Below are 26966 nucleotides of genomic sequence, written 5' to 3'. Positions count from 1 at the left end.
CCGGTGTCTCAGTGGGTTAAGCATCTGACTCTTATTTTTGGCTGGCTGAGGTCATGACCTCACATTTATGAGTTCGAGCCCCACATCAGGCTCTGTGCTTACAGAGAAGAGCCTGCTTAGAATTTTCTCTCTCCCTCTCTCTCTGCCCCTCTCCTGCTCATGCTCTGTTTTGCTCTCTCTCTCTCAAAATAAATGAAAATAACAAAGAGAAGTGATTTGTTTTTTTTAAGTTTTTTTAATTTATTTTTGAAAGAGAGAGAGGACACAGGGGAGGGACAGAAAGAAAGAAGAAACACAGAATCTGAAGCAGGCTCAAGGCTCTGGGCCATCAGCATAGAGCCGGATGCGGGGCTTGAACTCACAAACTGTGAGATCATGACCTTGAGCCAAGTTGGGTGCTCAACTGACTGAGTGACCCAAGCACCCCATGACTTTTATTATTTTTTTTTCTTAGAGAGCGAGCACAAAAGCACAAAAGAGGGGCAGAGAGGGAGAGAGAGAATGTAAGCAGTCTCCACATCCAGGGACTCAATTCCATGACTCTAGGATCATGACCTGAACCGAAATCAAGAGTCAGACAGTCAACCAAATGACTCACCCTGGATCCCCGATGAAATAGAATTTTTAAAATGACCACAATTAGGGGTGACTGGGTGGCTCAGTTGTTAAGTGTCTGACTTTGGCTCAAATCATCTTAAGCCCATGTTGGGCTCTGTGCTGACAGTTAATACATCTTGTGTGAAAGACGTGTTGAACCACATCTATTTCAAATATTCCTATAAGAACTGGCCCAGCCCCTTGATTCTGCTGTGCATTTAATTCATATTGGTCAAAAAAAATAAAGATTTGTTAACACTGCTAGAAGTAAATTTTATACTATCAGCTTCTTTTTACTAAATTTTGATCAATTTCCCAATTCAGTACCACAGTTATTGACGGCTTCCAGATAGGCAAGGCAGCAACGTGCATCTGCTTTTAATCTGCAGCTTAATACTAGATAATTTGCATTCTATTATTTTTTCATAAATATCATCAAATTAGTAAAGACAATTCCTTGTAGTGTCCCTGCTACTCACACGTTAAGTTGTCTGGGAGCTCTAGAAGAGGAAGGAATCGGCCCCTCTAAACTAATACAGTAGTTTGAGCAGATAAGAGTTGTGAGTGGTTAGATAACGCGAGATAAACTTTTAGAAATAAAATAGATTCCTCAAGACTCACTTTGATAATAGCCAGCGGAATCTTTTTGAAAGGCATGTTAATTGCTTTTTCAAAGAGCCCTTTTAAAGTGTGCTGACTTAGAATTACAGGGGCGGCCTTTTCCTTAAGGTATAGCACAGAGTCCGTTTGCTTTTTCAGTGTTATCTTTCTCCTCTGCTGATACCAGGGAACACTCTGAAGGGATCTGAGGTCATAATCCTCGAGAAAAGAAGGTCTATATTCTGATGTCTGTGGGGCTGCCCACCTATCCGAGGACTCCTGTCCATCCTTCCAGGGAGGCAGTTCTTACAAGTAATCTCAGAATATTGCAATATTCTGGGCCTGTGTTCTTTTTGTCCCACAGCAAAACACGGCGCAGGTGGACCCGCTTACTGTCCTAGGACAGCTGTGCAGAGTACCGTATATAGTCGGTAGCTCCGTTCTTTGGCTCACGGTCTCATAGGGGTGTTCCTCACCCAGTGCAGACCGATCCCGACAGCCTCCAGACTCGATCTCCTGTTTCCTGGTAAATATCAGGAAGTCAGAGTTTCTATCTGGTATCTCTCCTGTGAAGAGTTCTTCAGCCCTACCCCTGACTTTGCTGGGGGGACCTCCCTCCTTACCCTCCCCCGCCTCCGGCCTACAACTCCACTTCCCTCTCCTCAGGCACCAGGGAAGGCTGACCTTGCAGTCCACCAAGAAACCACCCCACAACTTCGTCCAGGTAGATCAGACTAAACGGAAGGGTTTGGAAGAAACCCAAAGGAATTCAGTGTAGAAGGGGTATAATTAAAACTTCGTGCCCAGGAAATTAAACTCCTCACGAAGGCCCCCCAACGCCTAATTTAGATCTCCTACTTGCCTCCTATCCCTTCCGCCTTCCATCCAAAATACCAAGGCCTGCAACTAGCAGGGATCGACCTTACTCCAGCACCCGCTGTCCTGTACTGGCTGCACACTTTCCACAGTCTAATCTGGAATCCTACCTCGGAGAGCGGGAGGTAGAAATGCTGGGGTGTGTGCTTCCGCAGGGTATTCGGGGATACCCATTTCCACCCCCAATCTTTCAGGTGTAATTTTCAGACACTCCACTCTCTTCTCTCAACAGGTCACCACAGAACACAGAGAAATAAAAGTTCTGAGACGATATAGTATAAAACTCAGAGGAGAGAGACAATGTGTCTCCCTATTGTCACACTTCGCAAGTTACCTCCCTCTCACGGTATGGCCAGTCGCTAGCCCAACTCCGCAAAGCTGCTTTAGTTCTGTCTGCGCCCTGCTTTCCAAAAGGGGCATCATTTGGTTAAGATAATGCCTTGAGTTTTGCAAATTTGAAAGTCAGCTTTCAAATTTGTAACACAAAAACGTGACTATCTTTGTAGTCCAATGCCTTCTCCATATATGCTGAGAGTGTATCTGGGAAGAGGGTTGAAAGAAGATAAACTTCATCATTGTAGTAGCAGATTGAGTAGTTGACCGTATGATTGCCCTTGTAAACTTCCTGATGCTGTTCTGTTAGGATATGAAGAGAACACAAGAGGAGGATATTTGTAAAACTTCGATCGAGAGTCATTCTATATTGTATATGGTGTATTTTCTATGCAATTATGAAAATTATACATAACATGAATTACATGTATAACAATTACATATATGTGTGTATATAAGCATATATGCGTATAGACATGTAAGTATGTATGTGTATAAATGTATATAGTATTGTATAGCTCTTCAAGAATATAAGCCCTCTGTATAATTGTAATTGAAAGTATACCAGCCTGGAGTAGGCCCTCAACTTGGCTTAATTGTACCAATTCCCAAAAGAATAATGTAGGAACCCTAATTTCTAGGAAATACCTTCTCTGAGCTATTTTGCAAATTCTGTAAGAGCACATAAGCCTTCTTCTCAGTAACTGAGTCCTCTTGGGGCCTCAGGATGAGCTCGCACTGTATTTACTCTGAGATGCTGACCCAACTGGTGTTAAGGATTGGTCAGGTGTCTGCTTGATTCACTGAAGAGCCTGGGGTAGGAGGGTATTCATCCTCATGGAAGTTGGAGAGAAAGACAGGCTTAGGAAGGAAAGTCAAGGTGAAAAATGACCTTGCCTCCAGGCCCTATGGGAGGGGCAATTTTAAATACAGAAGAGAATCAGGTGCTCGATTCCAGCGACCTCAAAGTGCCAGGTCAGGTCCCCTAAGCTGCAGGCACTGAATCGAGGTTGAGCATGCAAGGTGACTACTGGGGAAAGTGCTGGTGAAGGGAAAGGCAGAGTGACCAGAAGTAGACAGGTGCTTTCAGACAGCAATTATGTCTAACACTTGTCAACGGGAAGAAGGAAGGAAGAGTTATGTAGGAAGAGCACAAAACCCCAAACTTCTGATCAGCATGGTGGCAAGTCCCCAAGTCAAAGTTGCCGATTAGAGGAGTCCCGTAGTGGACAGGAACGGGTGGGGGCTCATACTGGGACCAGCCACGGGGAAGTGCAGCCTCACCACTCATTAGGCTGTCAGTCAAACATGCTCCCTGCACCTTCACTTAAAAGGTGGCCTGAGAGGCACCTGAGTGACTTGGTTAAGCTTCTGACTCAAGCTCTGGTCATGATCTCACAGCTCAGCTCGTGAGTTCGAGCCCCACATTCGACTCTGTGCTGACAGCTCAGAGCCTGAAGCCTGCTTCAGATGCTGTGTCTTCTTTTCTCTCTGCCCCTCTCCCACTCTCACTTTCTCTTTCTCTCAAAAATAAACAAACATTAAAAAAATTTTTTTTAAAGATGACATTAGTGGGGTGCTCCAGAGACAATAGGTAACCACTCTTTAAACTTGCTCAGGGAGCTGCCTGGCAAGTGGGTCCTGGGCCTCTCTTCCTGAGGGGGATCCATAGAAGAGAAGACTGGCGGGACGAATCACTGTTTGGTGTCAGGGACGAAGCTGGTGCTCACCGTGTTCTCATCCACATCTACTCTACATTCCCTTCACTCTCATCTATGACACCTTTGGTTGGGTTATTGGTGGTATGATCCCAATCTCCACTTCTGAGGGTCTACCCCCCTGGTAATCAGACCCTTCTGATTGCTGCACATGTTGGTTCAGTTATAATGTGGCAAAAGTCTACCAAGAGCTTCCACACGCATTCCTCCCTGCCCCTATTTTGTGAAAGTAACTCTGAAATCTTCTGATGATTAGGGTCAATATTCCTGCTCTCATGAGGGCTCCTCACTTACTGTTCTAGGATGTGAGCTGCTCAGAGTGTCCAAGTGACAGAGGTAGTTGATAAGCTTTGTATCCTGGCAAGAGTACATGCCTGGTGGGACCATGATCTCCAGCCCTGCAGAGCCCATGGCTGAGGGGACAGAAGCACAAAGTGCCCCCGTGGGTCCCTGGCCACCTGTTTCCACATTCCACTTCTGTTACCACCTGGGTCAGCCTCAGCCTTCCGAAAATAGAAACAAAATTAGACATACAAGAGCCTTATTGTGAAAACACCTGTAAGGGGGAGAGGGCAAAAGTCGGCATAGGCAGGGAGAGACAGCACAGCACAAAGCAAGTCTGACATTTTTGCAAAGGGAGGGTGAGGGAATGTTCTATGCCCTCAGATGCATTCATCAGCGCTGATAGAATGGTGCATTTAAGAACTGAGCAGTTCATTATATATAAATTATACCTTAGTAAGAATATTTTTTAAATAGGAGATCTGCCTTCACAAAATGCAACTATACCATGGTAGGAGACAGCATGGAGAACATCATCTAGGAATGACTCCCTAGATAATCTGGGCAAACAAAAAGACTTTCTAATGAAGATTCAAAATCCAGATGCCATTAAGGAAAAAAAGAAAAGGCTGATACATTTAACTATGCAAGCATGAAAAGAATTGTATAGGAAAAGCAGACCAAAAACAGAGCAAAAGCATAAATGACATTGAAAGAAAATATTTCCAACATGTATCACAACTAAAGGTTCAATATGAATAATAAACAAATTGTTCTAAAATAGAGGATAAAAGGACCAAAATGGAATTGAAAATCTACAAAAGATAGCAATAGAAAAATCATAAAAAGATATAAAAAGGGCTCTTCTATATGTGAAAAGGTATTTAACTTCACTGATAACAAGAACAATGCAAATTAATAATTCCAAACCTTGATAACACATATACTGGTGAGACATGGGCAAGCAGGTGCTCTCACACACTCCAGGTGGGACTGTGGAGGAAAATCTGGTGGTATCTAATAAAGCTACATACACATTTATCCTTTGATCCAACAATTCTAGTAGGAATTTGCACTGAAATTATACCCTCAACAATTCCAAACAGTGTACACATTTATTCAGCGCAGTATTATTTATAACTGAAAGAAAATATTTTTCTTTAACGTACTTTACAGAAATGGCCAAAGGGAGAGGTTTGCACTATGCACAGCAGCCAAACGGATACAGTGCTGCTGTCAAAAGGACTGAGGAAGACCTCCCTAAACGCATTTCAGATGTAAGGTCAAGTGCAAAAAGCATGCTAACTCTTCTTTGTACGAAAGAAAGGAGGCTAGGAAATGGAGAGAGAAAAGCTGCCTGAGGGGAGGGATACCGAGTGTATCACTTCCCACACACAGAGGCAACACCTGCAGGTACCACAACTCACTCTGAAATGACCTGAAGACACACAGGAAAAGTTCCCCACAGCTCAAGTCATCAAGACAAGGCCACATCGGGAAAGGTAGGAAGGGAAGCGAACCACAGGTATGGCTACTCCCAAGGAGGAGATCACAACCACAGAGGAGCAAGGGGATCAAGCCCCACACGGGGCACCCCTCCAGACTAGGTGGCCTGACTTTGAAAATCAGCGGGGCCTAATTCCAGCAGGGCACAGGGCTATGGGAAACCAAGTCCTTGCTCTTAAAGAGCCAGCACACTGTATCACAAGGCAGGAGACCCAGCACAGAAAGAGAAGCTTGAAAAGCACAAGGGTTATATGTGAATGAGACTTATTGGCAATTTTAGGGGGTGTGCCACAGAGACAAGGATCTGTAGAAGATTTCTCCAGGAACAGAGTGCTGACAGGTGCCATTTTTCTTGGCCTCCTTCCACCTAGATACCCTGAGACCAGCAGAAGCCCCTTCTGACCCCCTCCGTCTACCTTGCTAGCACTGCTTGCCCCTGCCCACATTCCCCTGCAAACCCACCCCCCACAATCTCCCCACCCCGCCATGTTCTCACCCTGCTACACCTGGCAGGCAAATTCAGCTGAGAGCAGTGTTTCCCCCAAGTGACTACCGCCCTAAGACCCATTGGGCAGCCCCAGCCAGGACTGCTGCCCCTCCAAACACAACACCTGCCCAAGGGAGGTGGCGGGGGGAGGTAGCCCAACCACCTATGTGCTTAAAGTAGCTACCACCAGGCCAGGGCTGGCCCCGCCCACAAGCTCAGACACACAAGAGGGCTGGCAGCAGGTGTGGCTCATGCTCAACAGAAATGCCGCCCACCCAGGGACCCATCGATAGTTACTTTAAATGTAGCCTAAATGTTCAAATCAGAAGATACAGGGTGGCAGAAGAAACTTTTTTTTTTATAATAGTTTGTCAAATTGGTTTCCATGTAACACCCAGTGCTTCTCCCCAGAAGTGACCCCCACCATGACCATCATCCCCTTCCCTCCCCTCTCCCTTCAGTCCACGGTTCGTTTTCAGTGTTCAATAGTCTCTCATGATTTGTGTCCCTCACTCTCCCCAGCTCTCTTTCCCCCTTCCCCTCCCCATGATCCTCTGTTAGGTTTGTCCTGTTAGACCTATGAGTGCAAACATATGGTATGTGTCCTTCTCTGCCTGACTTATTTTACTTAGCATGACACCCTCGAGGTCCATCCACTTTGCTACAAATGACCAGATTTCATTCTTTCTCATTGCCATATAATACTCCATTGTATATATATAAAACATCTTCTTGATTCACTCATCAGGTGATGGGCATTTAGGCTTTTTCCATGTTTTGGCTATTGTTGACAGTGCTCCTATGCATCAGCACTTCTGTATCCCTTGGGTAGATCCACAGCAGTGCTATTGCTGGGTCATAGGGGAGTTCTACTGATAGTTTTTTGAGGACCCTCCACACTGTTTTCCAGAGTGGCTGCACCAGTTTACATTCCCACCAACAGTGTAGGAAAAAAGACAACCTCTTCAACAGGTGGTGTTGGGAGAGCTGGGCAGCAACATGTAGAAGAATGAAATTAGACCACTTTCTGACACCATTCACAAAAATAAACTCAAAATGAATAAAGGACCTGGATGTGAGTCAGGAAACCATAAAATCCCTAGAGGAGAAAGCAGGAAATAGCCTCCTAGACCTCAATCACAGTAATTTCCTCCTCGACACATCCCCAGAGGCAAGGGAATAAAGAACAAAAATGAACTATTGGGACCTCATCAAGATAAAAAGCTTCTGCACTGCAAAGGAAACAATAAAAAAAACTAACAGGCAACTGACAGAATGGGAAAAGATAGTGGCAAATGGCATATCAGATGAAGAGCTAATATCCAAAATCTATAAGGAACTCACTAAACTACATACCTAAAAAACGAATAATCCAGTGAAGAAATGGGTAGAAGACCTGAACAGACACTTCTCCAAAGAGAACATCCGGATGGCCAACAGGCACATGAAACGATGCTCAGCGTCACTCATCATAAGGGAAATACAAATCAAAACCACACTAAGTTACCACCTCACACCAGTCAGAGTTGCTAAAATGAACAAATCATGAGACTATAGATGCTGGCAAGGACGTGGAGAAATGGGCACCCTCCTACACAGAAGGAACTTTTAAAAAACCTATCTGTATGCTGCTGACAAAAGACTCACTTCAGACCTAAAGACACATACAAAGGAAAATCCTATGGGATGGAAAAAGATATTCCACACAAAGGGAAGCAGGAAAAAAAGCTAAAGATGCAGTACTTCTATCTGACAAAATAGACTTGAAGACAAAGGCTGTATAAGCGATAAAGAGCAGGGAGATAAAGGGATCAGTTCAACAAGAGTACATAACAATCGTTAAATATGCACCCACAGAGGAGCACCTAAATACATAAAGCAAATATTTAGATGTAAGTGGAGAAGTTGACAGTAAGGCAATAACTGTAACACCCCACTGACATCAATGGATCATTCATCCAGACAGAAAAGTCCATAAGGAAACAGTGGCTTTGATTGACACATTAGACCAGATGGACATAGCAAATATATTCAGAACATTTCATCCCCAAAACAGAATACAAATTTTTTTCACCTGCACATCGAAGATTTTGCAAGATAGATCATGTTAGGCCACAAAATAAGCTTCAAGAAATTTAGGAAAACTGACATCACATCAAGCATCATTTCTGACCACAGTAATATGAAACTGAAAATCAGTTACAAGAAAAGAACTAGAAGACAGACACATGGAGGCTAGACAACATGCTACCAAGCAGCAAATGAGTCCATGAAGAAATGAAAGATGAAATAAATACCTGGAGACAAATGAAAATGGAAACACTGCATTTCAAAATCTTTGGGATGCGGCAAAAGCAGCTCTAAGAGGGACATTTATAGATCCAGGCCTACCTTAAGAAACAGTAAAAATTTCAAACAACCTAGCCTTATACCTAAAAGGACTAGAAAAAGAACAACAAAGCCCAAAATTGATCAACGGAAGGAAATAGTAAAGATCACCTGCAGGAGTGACTTAAAAGAATTAGAAAAGATCAATGAAGCCAAGAACTGATTCATTGAACAGACACGCAAAACTGATAAACCTTTACCCAGACTAACCAAGAAGAAAGGAAAGAGGACTCAACTATATAAAGTCAGGAATGAAAGAGGTTACCACCAACACCGAAGAAACACAAAGGATTATAAGAGACCACAATGAAAAACGATATGCCACCAACTTGGATAAGCTAGATGAAAAGGTGCAAATTTCTAGAAACATAAAATCTTCTAGACTGAATCAGGAAGAAATAGAAAACCTGAACAGACTAATACTAGTAACAAATTTGAACTGGTAATCAAAAACTCTCAACAACAACAACAACAACAACAAAAAGCCTAGAACCAAATAGTTTCACAGGTAAATTCTACCCAACATTTAGAGAAAAGTCAATACCTATTCTACACCCCCCCACACACACACACAGGGAGAGGGAGGAGAGAGGGAGAGGGAACGCTTCCAAATTAATTCTGAGGTCAGGATTATCCTGATACCAAAAGCAGAGAAAGACACTACAAAATAAAAGGAAAATACAGACCAATATCCCTGATAAACACACATGTAAAAATCCTCAACAAAACATTAACAAACCAAATTTAACAATACATTAAAAAAATCATTCACGATGATCAAGTGGGATTTATGCCAGGGATGCAAGGAGGTTTCAATATATTCAAATCAATTGACATGACACCATATTAGTAAAATGAAGGATGAAAATCATCTGATCGTCTCAACAGATGCAGAAAAAGCATGACAAAACTCAACATCCATTCATGATTAAAGCTTTCAAAAAAGTGAGTATAAAAAGAATATCCCTCAATATAATCAGGCAATGCAAGACAAATACACAGCTAACATCATACTTGATGGTGAAAACCTAAAAGCTTTCCCCCTAAGATCAGAAACAAGACAAGAATGTCCACTCTCACCACCATTAAACAACATAGTGCTGCAAGTTCTAGCCACCACAATCAGACAAGAAGAAGAAAAAACAAGGCATCTGAATTGGTAAGTAAAACTGTCAGTTTGCAAATGACATGATACTATCTATGGAAAAGCCTAAAGATTCTACCAAAAAACTATTAGGACTAAAAATTCAGTAAAGTTGCAGAATACAAAATTAATATATAGTATTCTGTTGCATTTCTGTACACTAAGAACAAAGTAGAAATGTAGAAAGTGATTCAATTTACAATTGCCTGAAAAAGAACAAAATATCTAGGAATAAATTCAATGAGGGAGGTGAAAACCTATACTCTGAAAACTGTAAAACACTGATGAAAGAAATAGAAGACAGCATAAACAAAAAGATGTTTTACGCTCATGGGTTTGAAGAATATCGTTAAAATGTCCATACTACTGAAAGCAATTCACAGATTTAATGTGATCCCTATTAAAATACTCTTTTTCACAGACCTAGAACAAATAATCCTAAAATTTGTAAGGAACCACAAAAGACCCTGAATAGCCAAAGCAATATTGGAAAAAATGGAACTAGAGGTATCACGATCCCAGGTTTCAAATTATAATACAAAGTTAGCGCAAGCAAACACATTGTGGTATGGGCACGAAAATAGACACAGAGATCAGTGGAACAGAAGATCGAGCCCACACTTATATGGTCAATTAATCTATGACAACGGAGGCAAGAACATACAATGAGGAAACATTTCTTCAATATATGGTACCTGGGAAACCGGACAGCTATATGCAAAGGAATGAAACTGGATCACTTTCTTACATTATATACAAATTCAAAATGGATTAAAGACCAAGGGTAAGACTTTAAGCTATAAAACTCCTTAAAAAAAAAAAAAAAAAAACGTAAGTAGTAAACTTGTGGAGATTGGCCTTAGCAACATTTTTCTGAATAGGTCTCCTCAGATAAGAGAAACAAAAGCGGAAACAACTAGGACTACACCAAACCAAAAAGCCTTTGGACAGCAAAGGAAAACATATATAAAAAGAAAAGACAACCTACTGAATGGGAGAAGATATTTGCAAATGAAAAATCTGTTAAGGGGTTAATACCCAAAATATACGGAAAAAAAACACACACAGTTCAACGCCAAACAAAAAACAATCCAAGCAAAATATGGGCAGAGAAATTGAATAGACATTTTGCCACGGACAACATACAGCTGGCCAACAGCCCATGAAAAGATGCTCAACATCACTAATCAGGGAAATGCAAATCAGAATCACAATGAAATACCTCCTTACACCCTTCAGAATGGCTCAAATCAAAAGGATACGAAATAACAAGTCTTCGTGAGAATGTGGAGAAGAAGAAACCCTCTTGCCCTGTTGGTGAGAATGTAGATTGGTGAAGCCACTCTGAAAAACAGTAGGGAGTTTCCTCAAAAAAAACTAAAAGTAGAAGTACCACAGGGTCTAGTCGTTCCACTTCTGGGTATTTACAAAGAAAAAGAACACTCGTTAGAAAAAGAGAAACGCAGCCCTATGTTGTTTTGTTAGTCTGAACGTACCTTTTTATTAAAAAATAAAAGCAGTCTGAATGTAATTTTTGTCAAACAATAAAAAGACTTTAAAATCCCGTATTATACAAAGTAGTGAGAGAAGAGGAGAGAGAAGCAGGTGGGAAAGGACGCAGAATGGAGAGAGCGCCTCCACTTCCCTTCCCCCACCACCCGGCCCCCACGTCTCTCTCACTGAGGCACAGGGTCATAGCAGGCTGGGGGCGGGGGGCGGGGTGTGTGTAAATGAAGCCACATGGTAGTGTGATTTGACGATGCCAGGGTTCATTTCTACAGAAAGAGAAAAACAAATGATAGAGTTCAAATGACCAATGCATGAATTTTTATAAAACCCTTCACTATTTGAACAAATAGAGTGATCAGTGAGAGCTCCTTCTGCCTGGGCTGCAGAAACCTCTGTCCAACCTGGCTCCCCTGACAGGAGCACACCAGCAACATGGCGGAGACCAGTCCACAGAGCAGAGGACGGACAGAGAGCTTCTGCAGCAGCGACTTGCCGCATCTAGAACTTCTGCCAAAGGCAGTTTTGTAGATGGAGTTGGGCCACCAGGTTCTGGCCAGCCTCAGGCAAAGCCACAGAACTTAGCTTCCAGGGATCAAGGGTCAGAGCAGCCAACTATTTGCCTTGCTCCTTCAGATCTAGATTCTTCCAAGAGTTTCATCACAAGGAGAACATCCCCTCTGGGTTTAGGCAACAGAACGTCAGGGAGCTCTGTGTTTTCCCTGCTCTCCGAGTTCAATGCTTCCATGGAACTGGCCAGGACCCATGTGTTATGGCAAGGCCCCTAAGGTGCAGAGTGGCTAAACATCACACTACTGGTGGGCTGGGTGCCCACACTCAGAGATCTTTTGATTCCAGATTCAGTGGCTTTGACCTCTAAGGTCCCTTTAGCTCTTTCAAACTCTGTTGCTAATTTAAGGAGCACATACTTTTTCTGTTTTATTGGAGGCAGTGTGGGAGCTTACATGTGCTTTTACCATATTTCCCATCAATACCCTTTTCCTCCCTTTGGCTCCCTGACACATTTCTGGAACTTCTCCTTTTCTACGGTCACTCTCATGCAAGATGTAACCTTTCTACCATAGCACAACACTGGAAATAACCTGAATGCCTGCATTAGAGGAAGAAGTTGCTAAAGTAGCCTACAACATTATGAAATATTAAAGAACTCAAAATGATCATTATGAGAGCTAATTAGACTCATAGGGAAGTGTCTATGAGGGTAATTAGGAAATAAAGACTGATTACAGGTAGAAAAAAATACAGATTACATAACTGTTTGCACACTATAATTATGAGAATATAAATTGCTTGCATCTGGATAAGGTCTAAAAGAGAACCTGAAAAAATGAGAAGCATCCCTTTTTATTATTATTACTTACTTAGTGTCTGCCATGTGCCAAGCTTGGTACTAAGGACGTTAGAAATATTGCTACCTACCATAAAGGATTGTTATGAGGATTAGCATTTCCCCTGTTTTATGGATGAGGACAGAGAAGTGGAAGGTTATAGTAGATGGAGTGGTTATATAGGTTATACAGGTAGTTAGGCCTTGACCCCATGCAAGTGGGGCTATACCAAAATAAAAATTTTGCATAGTGAAGAAAAACATCAACAAAATGAAAAGGCAAACTATTAAATGGGAGACGATATTTGCAGATGACATATATGATAAGGGGCTAATATCCCAAGTGTGTGTGTGTTTATGTGTGTGTGTGTGTGTGTGTGTATATATATATATATATGTAGGCTTATTTATTTATTTGGAGAGATACCAAGACAGTGCAAGTTGGAGAGGGGCAGAGAAAGAAAATCACAAGCAGGCTCCATGCTATCAGTGCAGAGCCGGACATGGGGCTTAAATTCACAAAACCATGAGATTATGATCTGAGCCAAAACCAAGACTTGAACACTTAACCAACTGAGCTACTGAGGGGCCCTCCAAAATACATTTAAAAAAACTTCTACAATTCAACACACATACACACCCTCAAAATAATCTGATTAAAAATGGGCAGAGGGGCGCCTGGATGGCTCAATTGGTTAAGCCTCTGACTTCGGCTCAGGTCAGATCTCACGTTTGTGGGTTCGAGCCCCGCGTTGGGCTCTGTGCTGACAGCTAGCTCAGAGCCTGGAACTTGCTTCCGGTTCTGTGTCTCCTTCTCTCTCTGCCCCTCCCCCTCTCATGCTCTGTCTCTCTCTGTGTATCAAAAATAAATAAAACATTAAAAAAAAATAAAAAATAAAAATAAAAATGGGCAGAGGACCTGAATAGACTTTTGCCAAAGAAGACATACAAACGGGAAAAAAAAAACCACATGGAAAGATGCTCAAATCACTCATCATCAGGGAAATGCAAATTGAAACTACAATGAGATATCACCTCACACCTGTCAGAACGGCTAAAATCAAAAACAGTCAAATAACAAATGTTAGCACGGATGTAGAGAAAAGGGAACCATTGTGCCCTGCTGGTAGAAATATAAATTGGTGCAACCACTCTGGAAAACAGTATAGAGGTGCTTCAAAAAATTACACCAGGGCACTTGGGTGGCTCAATCAGTTAACGCCCAACTTTGGCACAGGTCACAATCTGACAGTTCATGAGTTTGAGCCCTACAGCAGGCTTTCTGCTATTGGCTCAGAGCCAGCTTGAGGGTCTCAGTCTCCCCCTCTCTCTGCCCCTTTCCACTTTCTCTCCCTTACTCTCTCTCTCAAAAATAAACATTTAAAAAAATTAAAACACAAATATATGATCCAGTCATTCCACTACTGGGTATTTACCCAAAGAAAACAGAAACACAATTTGAAAAAAAAATAAGCATCTCTATGTTTATTGCAGCACTGATTATAATAGCCAAGATATGGAAGCAACCTAAATGTCCATCAATAGATGAATGGATAAGGAAGAGTTGGTGTATGTATATAATGGAATATTATATAGCTATAAAAAACAATGAGATCTTGCCGCTGTGACAACATGGATGGACCTACAGGATATTATGCTAAGTGAAATAAGTCAGAGAAAGACAAATACCATAGGATTTCACTTATACATGGAACATAAAAACAAAACAGACAAAAAGCAAAAACAGACCCACAAATACAGAGAACTGATGGTTGCCTGAGGCGGGTGGGTATGGGAAAAATGAGTGAAGGGAAGTGAGAGATACAGGAATGAATAAGTTGTGAGTATTCAAGGTGTAACATAGGGAATATAGCCAATGATATTGTTATAGGGTTGTATGGGGACAGATTGTAACTACCTGGGTGGAGAGCACAGCATAATGTATACAATTGTCAAATCACTATGTTGTACACCTGAAAGGAATGTAAGTGTATCAAGTATATTTCAATTAAAAAAATTTTTTTTACGAAAAGAACTTGGTATTTGTCATATGTGTCTTAATTTAAGAATGTATTTACAGGGACAGCTGGGTGGCTCAGTTGGTTAAGCTCAGGTCATGATCTCATGGTTCATGAGTTCGAGTCCCACTTGGGGCTCTGTGCTGACAGCTCAGAGCCTGGAGCCTGCTTCAGATTCTGTGTCTCCCTCTCCCTCTGCCACACCCCTACTTGCACTCTGTCTCTCTGTCTCTCTCAAAAATAAACAAACATTTTTAAAAAAACATTTTAAATGTACTTACAGATAAGATGATTGAATGCCTGGAAATTAATAGTGAGTGAAAATGTGGACTGGCAAATGGATAGTAACTGAAGCGGTATATTGGGTTCATGGAGATGCATTTTCCCTTTCTACTTCGTTGTATAATCAAAATTCTTTATAATGAAGGTTTTTAAAAGTCCATTTACTATGAAAAAATGACATTCAATGTTATTGATGCAATACTAATATGATTATAAGCCTCAAATACTATTTCTTGGGAGTATTTAATCATAGGTACCATAGAATAGTAATAACAAATTTGATTCTTGTGGTACTTGCTTTTTTAATCCAAAATATAAATTAAGTGAAATTTCAGTGATACACATTTGAACTATCCAACTATAAATTTCAAGAGTTTAAAGCAGTTCTCATAAATTATAGCCAGCCTGTGTTAAAGACGTATTTCACATCACTAAGGCAATCAGCATAGAGCTGGATCTTAAAAAGAGAGGAGAATTTGGTGAACATATAATCAATGGAAAAAAGAATACAGAAATAAACCTTCTGGCTCATGTTTTACAAGATAAATCAATTGTAAGCTTCCTGGTTATCTTTTCTAACAGACAGAAATCATTTGCATCTGTTCAGAACACAAATCCGCAAATAACATTAACTTTATGGAGTCTGAGCCCTAATCAATGGTAAGTATTAGGCTAAGATCACATGTCTTTGAATCAGATGACTTAGCAGGTGTTAGTGCTGTGTCTGATAGGATTTTAAAAGGACATGCCACTCTCTCATTGCCTCATTTAGAAGTTTTGGATAGCTTCCCCTAACAGGGGCGCACTCGCCACCCACCACGAAAGCATTAGAGTTCTCTGTGTTGTGAAGTCCCCACCAGAAAATTACATACTGGATTCTGACTAACATTTCACTTTGGGTTCGGTGGAATTAGCAAGGATTTTCAATGCATTCTGTGTGTCCAGGTTTCTTCCTGGACTCCAGGCGGCCACAAGCAAGCAAGCCCTTCCGTACCTGGTCCAGAAAGGCCAGGACCCACCTCCACCTGCCTTCCACCGGCAGTGTTCCAGAATGCAGGGCAGTTGAGCTCTCCAGCCTATTTCTTCATCTGTAATGTGGGGAGAATTCCTCCCTGACCCATCTCATAGGTTTGTCCTCTTGCTCATTTAAGTCAAAATATGTGAAACAATAATGGCAGCTTCACATAAATTGATTTCGTTATTGTCGTTACTCATTGTTAGTTCTGGCCCAGGCTCTAGACCTGTGTTTATCCCCAGTATAAAAACAGGAGCTGGGCCTTAGGGCTCATTTTTTCTGGGGTTTTATCTCAGTCACAGAATTTGGTGAACAGATGTGTCTTGCATCCACACTGTTCACGTCGCACCCACGTTTCTCCAGGCTGCACCAATCGTGAGGTAAAAGTGAAAGTTTTAGAAGTCCATCCCTGCCTCCAATCCTTATAAGCTTTGTGTACCAGGACCGCCTCTCTCTGTCCTTTAAAGATATCACCAGTGGGCACCTGGCTGCCTCATTCAGAAGAGCATGTGTCTGACCTCAGCTCAGGTCATGATCTCTCAGTTCCTAAGTTTGAGCCCCATGTAGGGCTCTGTGCTGACAGCTCAGAGCCTGGAGCCTGCTTCATATTCAGTGCCTCCCTCTCTCTCTCTCTCTCTGTCCCCCCACCTCACTTGGACTCTGTCTCTCCCTCAAAAATAAAAAATAATTTTTTTTAAATATTAGCGGGCAAAGAGGAGCTGAGGGCAAAGATCAAAGAAAGCACACTGGCCCCAGGAGGAGGAAACAGGATGTGAGCCTTCAAGTGACCCTTCCCATTATCCCCAGTGCCTTGTTTACTAGGGAGAGAACTCCCTTCCTTGCTTCAGGCAGGGATGGCAACTACTTGCAAAAGTTGTTAAGTGACAGCTGGAGGATCCTTCTAGGAAGTTTCTGGAACAAGAAGCACAGATGAGGCAAGCACAACCTCGGGATAGATAGGGAGACAGGGGTCCATGGTCTGGGCAATCTCTGAAATACCTGCAGGGGAAACCCGGGGAAAAACTGTATCTTCCATACAGCGTGAGAAGAGTGTTCTCTGGGTAGAAATGGACAATGGCTGCTGCCGGCTGAAAAATTTGGGGACACCCGTGTTACATGTGTTTTACCCAGCTCAGACATGCCCCTTTCAAGCTGGTGCCTGCATCCTGTCCTCAGATTTCTGGCCCTGGTGCCCTGGTTTTTCCTATCACCAAGTATCTGTCCAGCAAAATCAGGAGGGATTTCCAGCTCTGCAGCAAGTGAGGCAAAGTTTCAGATGACTCTTGCCTTGATGTCCTGTTAAGACTTTCATGATCATTTCTAAGATGAAAAAATTCTACCTTAGCCCTTGAAAGTAATGAAAAAGCTTAGTATGAAAGCAAATGTTACGACACCACAGCAATACAAAGGGTGAGAGACTGCAATGAACAATTTATACACCAGCAAACTGAACAACCTAGATGAAATGGATAAATTCCTGGAAATACACAACCTACTGAGTCATGAAGAAGAAAAAAAAAAACTGAACGGACTTATTACTAGTAAGGAGATTAAATCAGTAATCAAAAACCTCCTATCAAAATTCCAGGACCTGATGGTATATTCTACTAAATATTTAAAGAAGAATTAATACCAATCCTTCTCAAATTCTTCCAAAAAAGAAAAAGGCGGGAACACTTCCAAACTCATTTTACAAAGCCTCCATTACCTTAATGCCAAAAGCAAGCAAAGTCACTACAAGTACAGAAAATTACAGGGCAATAACTCTGATGAACATAGATGCAAAAATCTTCAACACAATAATAGCAAACCAAATTCAATACTGTAAAAAGATGATAGGCCATGATCAAGCAGGATCTATTCCAGGGAGGAAAACATGGTTCAACATTGTCATTAACATAATACATCACATGAACAAAATCAAAGATAAAAATCATATGATCATTGCAATAGATAAAGAAGCATTTAACAAAATTCAGCATCCATTTCTAATAACTTTCAAGTGAGTACGAAAGAAACCTAATTAATAGTCATGTATAACAAACTCTCAGCTGACATCATACTCAATGGTGAAAAGTTGAAAGCTTTTCTTCTAGGATCAGGAACAAGACTGGGACCCCAACTCTCACTACTTTTATTCAACATAGCCCTAGCCAGAGCTGTTAGGCAACAAAGGAACAAGTCATCCACATCAGAAAAGAGGAATTAAACTATTTGCAGATGACATAATACTATATAGAGAGAATCCTAAAGATTCCACCAAAAAGCTCTTAGAACTAATTAACAAATTCCGTCAAGTTTCGGGATACAAAAGCCATATATAAAAATCAGTTGCATTTCCATACAATAACAACAAACTGTCCAGAAAGAAATATTAAGAAAACAATCCCACTTACAATTGCATAAAAAAGAATAAAATACCTAAGAATAAATTTAACCAGAAAGTGAAAGACCTCTACACTGAAAAATATTAAGACATTGATGAAAGCAATTGAAGGAGGCACAAATAAATGGAAATATATTCCATGCTCAGAATTGTTAAAGTGTCCATATTACCCAAAACAATCACAGGTTCAATCTACTCCATATGAAAATTCCTATTGTATTTTTCACAGGAATAGAGTAATTCTAAAGTTTGCACAGAACCACAAAAGACCCCATATGGACCAAGAAATCTTGGGAAAGGAGAACAAAGCTAGAGGTATCATGAACCCTGATTTATAACTCTATTACAGAACTACAGTAAGTAAAACAGGGTGGTGTCAGCATAAAAAAGTCCCATAGATCAATGGAACAGAGTAGAGAGCTCCCAAAATAAACCCATGTGTATACAGTCAATTAATTTATGACAAGGAGCCAAGAATATACAATAGGGAAGGACAGTCTCTTCAATAGTGTTGGTAAAACTGGACAGTCACATGCCAAAGAATGAACTGGACCAGTACCTTACCCCAAACAAAAACTAACTCAAAAGAGGGGCACGCAGGTGGCTCAGTCAGTTAAGCGTCCCACCCTTGGTTCTGGCTCAGGTCATGATCTCATGGTTCATGGGTCTGAGCTCTGTGACTGGCTCTGTGCTCACAGTGCAGAGCCTGTGTGGGATTCTCTCTCTCCCTCCCTCTCTGCCCCTCCCTCACATGCTCACATACACTCAAAATACATGTGTAAACTCAAAACAAATAGGATTATTATGTGATCCAGGAATGTCACGTCTGGGTATTTCCAAAGAGAATAAAACCAGCAATTTGAAAAGAAATATGCACCCTCATGTTCGTTGCAACATTATTTACTATAGCCCAGATGTGTAAACAACCTACGTATCCATCAATGAATAAAGAAAATGTGGTGTATATACATCATGGAGTATTATTCCGTCATAAGAATGAGTGGAACCTTGCTATTTGTGACAACACGGATGGACCTCAAGGGCATTCTGCTAAGTGGAATACATCAGACAGACAAGTACTCATAGATACAGAGAACAGATTGATGGCTGCCAGAAGCAAGAAGTGGGGGGTGGTCAAAAATGAGTAAAGGTGTTCAGAAGGTATAAATGTCCAGTTATGAAATAAATCCTGGGGATGTAATGTACAGCATGGGAACTATACTTAATAATACTATCTTGTATTTTTGAAAGTTGCTAAGAGAGTAAGTCTTAAAAGTTCTCAATCACCAAGAAAAAAATTCTGGAACTGTGTGGTGAACAAGGTCAACTAGACTTACTGCAGTGATCATTTTTCACAACACTGTATACCTGCAACTAATACAGTGTCCTAGGTCAGTTACAGCTCAAGCTTAAAAAGATTTCTGTGTCACTGGATCTGGCAAGAGCATACGTGAATGTTTAGCTCAATAGGGCAAGATTAAGCAGTAGTCCCAATAGCTGATGTAAGTTTAGAAGGAGGAAGACAACATTCAAACTCTTTGCCCTCCTGTTTCTTCCAATTAAAAGCAAAGAGTATATCCTGAAGTATTATTGATAACTAAACAGCTTTTTCCTGATAAATCAAGTAAGTAACTGAGAGACAAACTTTGTAAGTTAAACTCTAATATACTATATGGCAATCTGATAAACATAGACACTATTATGCAAAGCAATTACATTTTTACCTAACTTAGCCACTTAGTTGAGGATGTGGATGGCAGCGGGATGGACAGAGAGCAAGTCTGGGCCCTGATTCTAGTTCCTTTTCCTACTTAGGAAAAAAATCCCTGAGACGTGCCCACAGGGCTTGCAGGTGCCAGCCCAAACCTCAGGGAGAGCTGGCCAGCCTCTGGGAGAAACAGGCCAGGAGGTGTACCTGTCCAGTCTCTTTCTGCATCAACAGATCCACGGTCTGGCCTTGTTTCCTTGTAGCCTAAGAGTGCTGCCTTCAGAACCAGCAGGGACACACCCAGTGCCCCCATGCTTACCTCAGGGACTGAGTTTCAGATCCAGCCACATGATTCGGGAGCACCCAGGGAGTGGCAAGGGCTGCATTATAGCTCCTGAACATGATGTGCATGTTAGTCTACCCTAAATTACTTCCCTTTCTCTGCTTAGCTTCCCTCAACTGACCTAATGTACACAAACTCTATAGGAGAAGGGAACGTACCTCAGATAAGCCCTCTACTTGGCAGGGCTCAAATAGCTCTGAGACCAAGGGGAATTCGGGGTGAAGAAATTGATGGAAGAAACATCTCCAAGGCTGTTGAAGCTCCAGCCCTAGAATTGACCAAGCAGCTACTGAATGGACCATGTACAACAGTTTAAGACCAAGAAATGTGCTTAGCTACTGTGTGCACATCTGGGAGGGAGTCCCCAACAGCCTCCCAAACATAAAAAAGCGGGTCTTCAAGGAATGTCCAGTTACAAAGAAATAATCTGGCCTTGTTGAGAGGTTCTACCAGAAAAGAACAAAGAACAAAAAGGTTAAAAGCATCCCTAAATCAACTCTCCAGGACACACCTGTTCGATTCTTACCCTTTCAGGTACAACATGGAAGGGGTAGAAAGGCAGCATTTCCCTGGCCAGACAAGGAGCCTCTGTTCCCCCACAAGCTTTATAGGCAAATTGGCCTTTGCTTGGAAGAATGGGGAGATCTGAAAAGGTTCCCAGGGGAAATGACTGAAGTGGTAAACTGCAGCACTGATTAGATAAGTGAGGAAATGGGGAATTTTCTAGATAGAGTGACAGCATGGAAAAGGTTTTGAAGGTAAGAAGAGAGAGGGGGGAGCTTTCAATGGGACAGATTACAGGAGACTTCAGATCTCACATTGAAACATCAGCAACAGATGAGGTTGAATAGGTGACCAGTTTATGAAAAACGCTTCTTAAATTTTTTTAAATATTTTGGAGACAGAGACAGAGACAGAGACAGAGACAGAGAGAGAGAGAGAGAGAGAGAGAGAGAGAGAGATCAAGTGAGCGACCAGGGGAAGGGCAGAGGGAGAGAGGGAGACACAGAATCTGAAGCAGGCTCCAGGCTCTAGGCTGTCAACACAGAGCCCGACACGGGGCTCAAACTCATGAACCATGAGATCATAATCTGAGCTAAGTTACCATTTAACTGACTGAGCCACCCAGGCACTCCTGTGAAAAACCTTTCTAAGCCAAGATAAGAAATTCAAATATTTCTCCCCACTGCTGAGTTCAGTTGTGAGCAGAGCAAGGCAATACAAGCTTTAGGAGTGCCCGCCTTTGGGCTGGATGGGGTATAGACGGAGGGAAGAAACAGAGGGATCAGGTAGGAGTGTTTTAGACTAACTCACAGTGAAACAAAATAACCTGAAGAGGAACACCAACAGCACCTGCCTAACACTTATCCTTGCATCACCAGGCGTGCTTCCAAGAACATTACGCATACTCGTAATTGACCCTATATGAGATCCAAAGGCAAGCTGTCCCCAAATGTGCCACTTTGGCATATTGATCTTAAATAAAAGTTGCTTAAGGAACAGCTAGTGCTGTAAGACCACGCTGACCCTTCTTACCTTGGTCTCCAGAAAGCAGAAAATAAATCTCCCATGTGAAAGATATCTTCCTTATACCAGGAGATAAGGAAAAATCCTTATTACCAGGGATAGAGAATTCATAGCCAAAAAGGCTGTATAAACAAACCTTGTTACGTTTTTACTGATTTACTACCCCAGCTTAAGTTCTGTTTAGAATTCCTTACTAACTGAAACTCATGAACATAAGTTTTCTTTAGCCTGTCAATTCCTCAGAGATTTATTGCCTCTTTGTCCAAAAGTATAAAAACTACTTGCCTTGGCCATTTCTTTGGGTCTCAGTTTCATTATTGGGCCTCCGTGCACACATCATTGTGGTTTTTCTTCTATTAATCTGTCTTGTGTCAATTTAATTCTTAGACCACCTGGGAGAATCTTGAAGGACAGAAGAAAATTTCTCCTCCCCAACAGCTGGGATAGCCAGCAGGATAACTTTCCCCTGTATTTTCTCTGACCATTCTGCAGCTTTGAGATCCTGGGAATCTGACACACAGCTGGCAGAGGTAAGATTTCTTACCATGCCAGTCTCCCAAGATCTCTGTCTACAGAGTCCCGTGGAGCAAGAATGGGGAGAATCAATTAATTGATCAATCTCTCTCTCTCTCTCTCTCTCTCTCTCTCTCTCTCTCTCTCTCTGGAAGATTTTTAAGTAATCTCTACATTCAATGTGGGGCTGGAACTTAGCTCGAAAATCAAGATCACATGCACTACTGACTGAGCCAGCCAGGGGCCCCTCTCTCTCAATTTAGATCAGCAGGGGAAATATTATAGACCTAGTTCCTTGGGCTTAGTGACCCTTGGTCAATTTGGTAGAGCACTCTTGATGTCAGTGAGTTATCCTCCCATAATTGTGTAGATAGATTATGAAAATAAATGTTCTGGGGCGCCTGGGTAGCTCAGTCGGCTCAGCGTTCAACTTCGGCTCAGGTCATGATCTCACAGTTCATGGGTTTGAGCCCGGCATCTGGCTCTGTGCTGACAGCTCAGAGCCTGGAGCCTGCTTCAGATTCTGTGTTTGTGTCTCTCTCTGCGCCCCTCCTGCTGTGCTCTGTCTCTTTCAAAAATAAGTAAATGTTTAAAAAAAATTTTTTTAATAAGTGTTCTACAAATTGCATAAAATTCCTAAAAATCTGATATGTTCTGGTATGTTCTGATCCTCAAGTGCTACGTGTCCCCCAAATAATCAAGTTTTCTTGTCAACTATATTATAAAGGATTCTCATCAGATTTTTAGACCTGGCTATTTTTAAGTCTTTCATCAGTTACGTTTCTTGTTTTACTCTGATGCTTTTGCAAATGTGTTTCATCTTCAGAGAGATTCATGAAAGGACTCTGGGAAAATACAGGTTTCTGATGAATGTAAGATCATAAAATTGCACTGAGAAAGAATTTTCAGAAGTAATTGAAAACCTATTTCAAGCAGAAGAATAGCATGGGACTGGATAAACTGGGGAGTATAATTATCCTTTGTAGGACTTTTTGTTGTTTGAAACATTGATTTTAAAATGCTTTGTTTTTCTAGATTTAAGGATATGGTTTCTCTTCATGTAACTATGACTTACAGCAATTTGGTAAATTATACCTTTGTAAGAATTGAAACATTTATCCTTCTCTCCCTACCTGATCTTTCTAAAATTTGGAAAATGTCAATGAGGAGAGAGAGAGAGAGAGAGAGAGAGAGAGAGAGAGAGAGAGAGAGAGAGAAGGAGGAGAAGGGAGGGAATGTGAGGAAGCGGGGGTGGGGGGCAGAAATGGAGGAAGAAAGGGAATCCCAAGCAGGCTCACACTGACAGCACAGAGCCTGATGCAGGGCTCGATGTCACAAACCATGAGATCATGACCTGAGCCAAAATCAAGAGTCGGACACTGAACTGATGGAGCCACCCCAGCGCCCCTCTCAGCGAGTAGTCTTATATTTTCATGACAATGTATTTATTTGTCTAAGTTCAATAAGAATTTGTTCTCTTTTAAACAGAACACGACTGGAAACATTGGCTATATTACCAAGGCTTTGACTGGAATGTCATATTTATGTGACCAGACTGCTATAAGAAATAAGGCTGACACTATAAATCCATAAATCACCTAGGAAACATAGCCTGACACCTTGCTAACAGGCTCCTAGCAGCCTTACCAGGTGAGTAAAGAATGTTACTTCCTGGCAGCTGCAGGAACCTCCGGATATTTGGAGGATTTTGAGAAAGGAGGAATTAAACCATATCTGTAGGTTTTGCCAGCAGTCTGATGGCGAGTATTTAGCTTATCTTTTTAGCCACAACGGGGTGGGCAAGGGGTGTGCTGTTAAAAGTTCAATCTGGAAATTCCTTATGAAAAGGCTCAGCAGAGCCGATTTAAAAGAGCCTATATGATCAATATTCTTGCTGCCCTTATGTGAATAATAAAGCCAAACTTAATGAAACTGGCATTAATTAGTCCATGTTTGGAGAAAATGAGGGCGATTTTAGAAATTGTTTTGTAACACAACTCTGTGGATATCAGATTCCAGTTCTGATGGTCACGGAGGGTTTGCTGTCGGCCTATAAACTGGATTGGATTGTGAATTCTCCTGGTTTCCTCAAGTGTCTGGCGATGGCTCTCCAAACTAACATTTCCGATTTTCTCCCATCCTTCTGACTTGGAATCACTGCGAGCTGGGCCCCGGTTTCCTGCAGACTGAATACGGATGACTTAATACAGAGAAATCACAATAGCTCATATATAAGCCACTTTCATGCCTGCTGCTCTGTGGGCCACTCAGAAAGATCACCAGAGATCTTCAAACTGCAAAGCAGGAACATCCATCAGGCTGCAGCTGCCTGCCCTCCCTCTATCTGAAAATGCCTCAGAAATCTTGAGATCTCGACTGGCTGACCTCCGAACTCAGAAACCGGTTTATAATTTGCTCCGATCGATAGCCATTGTTTATCTTTTGTTTTCATAGAAATGCCTCTTATTTAATACCTGACTATATAAGTAAATAAGCTAACTCAGAACATACCTGCAACACCACCTCCTCCAATGAGTTTAGTTGAACTGATATATTATCAGGACTAAGACTGGTTCAGCAAGACAGAATCATCTACCAGCTCAACTTTCTTTTTTTTAGTTTATTTATTTTGAGAGACAGAGACAGTGCAAGTGGGGGAGGGGCAGAGGGGGCGGGGAGCGAGCGCGAGCGCAAATCCCAAGCAGGTTCCACACTGCCAGCACAGAGCCGGATGTGGGGCTTGAACCCAGGAAGCTGTGAGATCATGATCTGAGCCAAAATAGAGTCTGATGCTTAAGAGACTAAGCCACTCAAGCACCTAAACCAGTTCAACTTTTAAGGTGTATAACTTCCAAAGAAGTTTCAGAGGAGGGGTCAAAGACAGGCTGCCCCAAGATGTGCCACTTTGGCATACCATTTTAAGTAAAAGTTACTTATGAAAGCAGCCAATGCAAAAAGAACATGCTGACGCCACTCCTACCCCACTCAGTGTCTAGAAGGCAGGAAATAGATCTCCCATCTGAAAGGTGCCCTCCGGGAACCAGGATGTAAAGAGACATCCTTATCACCAGATAGGGAATTCAGAGCCAGGAAGTTTATATAAAAAATCTTGTTACTTTGTTATTAATTTATGACCCCCAGTCCAAATTCTGTGTAGAATTCCTTACTAACCAAAGCTCACGAACATAAAGTGTCTTTTATCCTGCCAATTCGTCAGAGATTTATTGCCTCTTTATCTAAAAAGTATAACAGCTGCTTGCCTTGGTCATTATTGGACCTTGTGCACATGTAATTAAACTTTATTTCCCCCTTCTGTTAGTCCGTCTTCTATCGATTTAATTCTTGGGCCAACCGGGCAGAAACTTGCTGAACAGAGGAAGCCAGAGCAAGCCCATGAGCAAGGCATTGTTCCTATTTTCATTTTATATTTCAGGCAGAGAGAAATTGAACACTTTGTCCAGGGCCACATAGCAGTGAGGACAGAGCCAGGTTTCACCCTTTGTGCTCTTCACCATTCACATTTCCTCTCCCAAAGGAGAGGAGAAATGGACAAAGATTCTGGAGGTAGAGTAGAGGCAGAATAGACAGGACCTTGTCATCAGCTGGGTATGAGAAAGCGAAGAGTCACAAATGCTTCCCACATTTTTAGCTTGGGTAACTAGATGGATGGCAATGCCTTTTGCAGAGACAAGCTGCATAGAAGATGGTCAACATCCGTATGAGAGGTGGTGAGCCCAGTTTTAGGCATGCAGAGCGTGAGAGGACTGTGGAAAATCCAAGCTGAGAGGTTTGGTGAGCAGCTGATCATATAGTTTTGGAGTCCAGGAGAGAGAACCGGAAAGGAATTCTATTGGGTAAATAGACCCAGGGAGAGTATGAGTGAGAAAAAAATTGGTATTAGAACGCAGAAGAAGCTAACATTTGAAGAAGGGTCCTGAAAGAATTCCCAGGAGAGCTTTGGAACAAACGTCTAAGAAAATAAGTCAACAGCAAGCAATGTCCTGGAAACCCAGAGAAGGCCTTTTGAGGAGGAGGGGATGGTCAACATTGGCAAAGACCACTGGGAAGTCACGAAAGAAAAAGTCTGAAAGGGTTATAGGTGACCTTAAGAAGAACAGGAGGAGTAGATTAGTTGAGAGTAGGTAAAGGGGTCAAAGCAAGGTAGACAAGTGGAAGATGCATGCAGACAGCTCCAAAGTTTGGTTGTGAAGCAGAGAATGGAGAGAAATGTCCTATCAGGAAGTGCTTCGGTGTTGCTTTTGTATTAATATGGCAAAGACCTGAGCAGCTCCTGAGTCGTGTAGGAGGGAATATGAAGCGTGTAGACTGGACTATGAGTAACTCAGGTGAAGTCTGTACAGAGTTCAGGGATTTTCCATCTAGTGATTC

General features: G+C 41.9%; 1 long non-coding RNA gene across 3 annotated transcripts in view; it reads left to right on the top strand.

Annotated features, from left to right (window-relative positions):
- Positions 1 to 19584: 19584 nt before the first annotated feature.
- The window catches only part of LOC115302458, a 7749-nt gene continuing 367 nt past the window's right edge, over positions 19585 to 26966 (top strand). Inside the window, exons 1-3 of one of the 3 annotated variants that reach the window (XR_003913480.1) lie at positions 19585 to 19647; positions 22452 to 22594; positions 24066 to 24227. This is a non-coding gene — a long non-coding RNA (uncharacterized LOC115302458). Of the gene's footprint in view, positions 19648 to 19888; positions 20111 to 21688; positions 21827 to 22451; positions 22595 to 24065; positions 24228 to 26966 lie in introns of those variants that run through there. The other 2 variants (XR_003913478.1, XR_003913479.1) reach the window with 2 other exon arrangements.

Source organism: Suricata suricatta, chromosome 9 (assembly GCF_006229205.1).
Source record: "Suricata suricatta isolate VVHF042 chromosome 9, meerkat_22Aug2017_6uvM2_HiC, whole genome shotgun sequence".
Taxonomy (NCBI): Eukaryota; Metazoa; Chordata; class Mammalia; order Carnivora; family Herpestidae; genus Suricata; species Suricata suricatta.
This window is presented reverse-complemented; position numbering and strand designations above follow the sequence as displayed.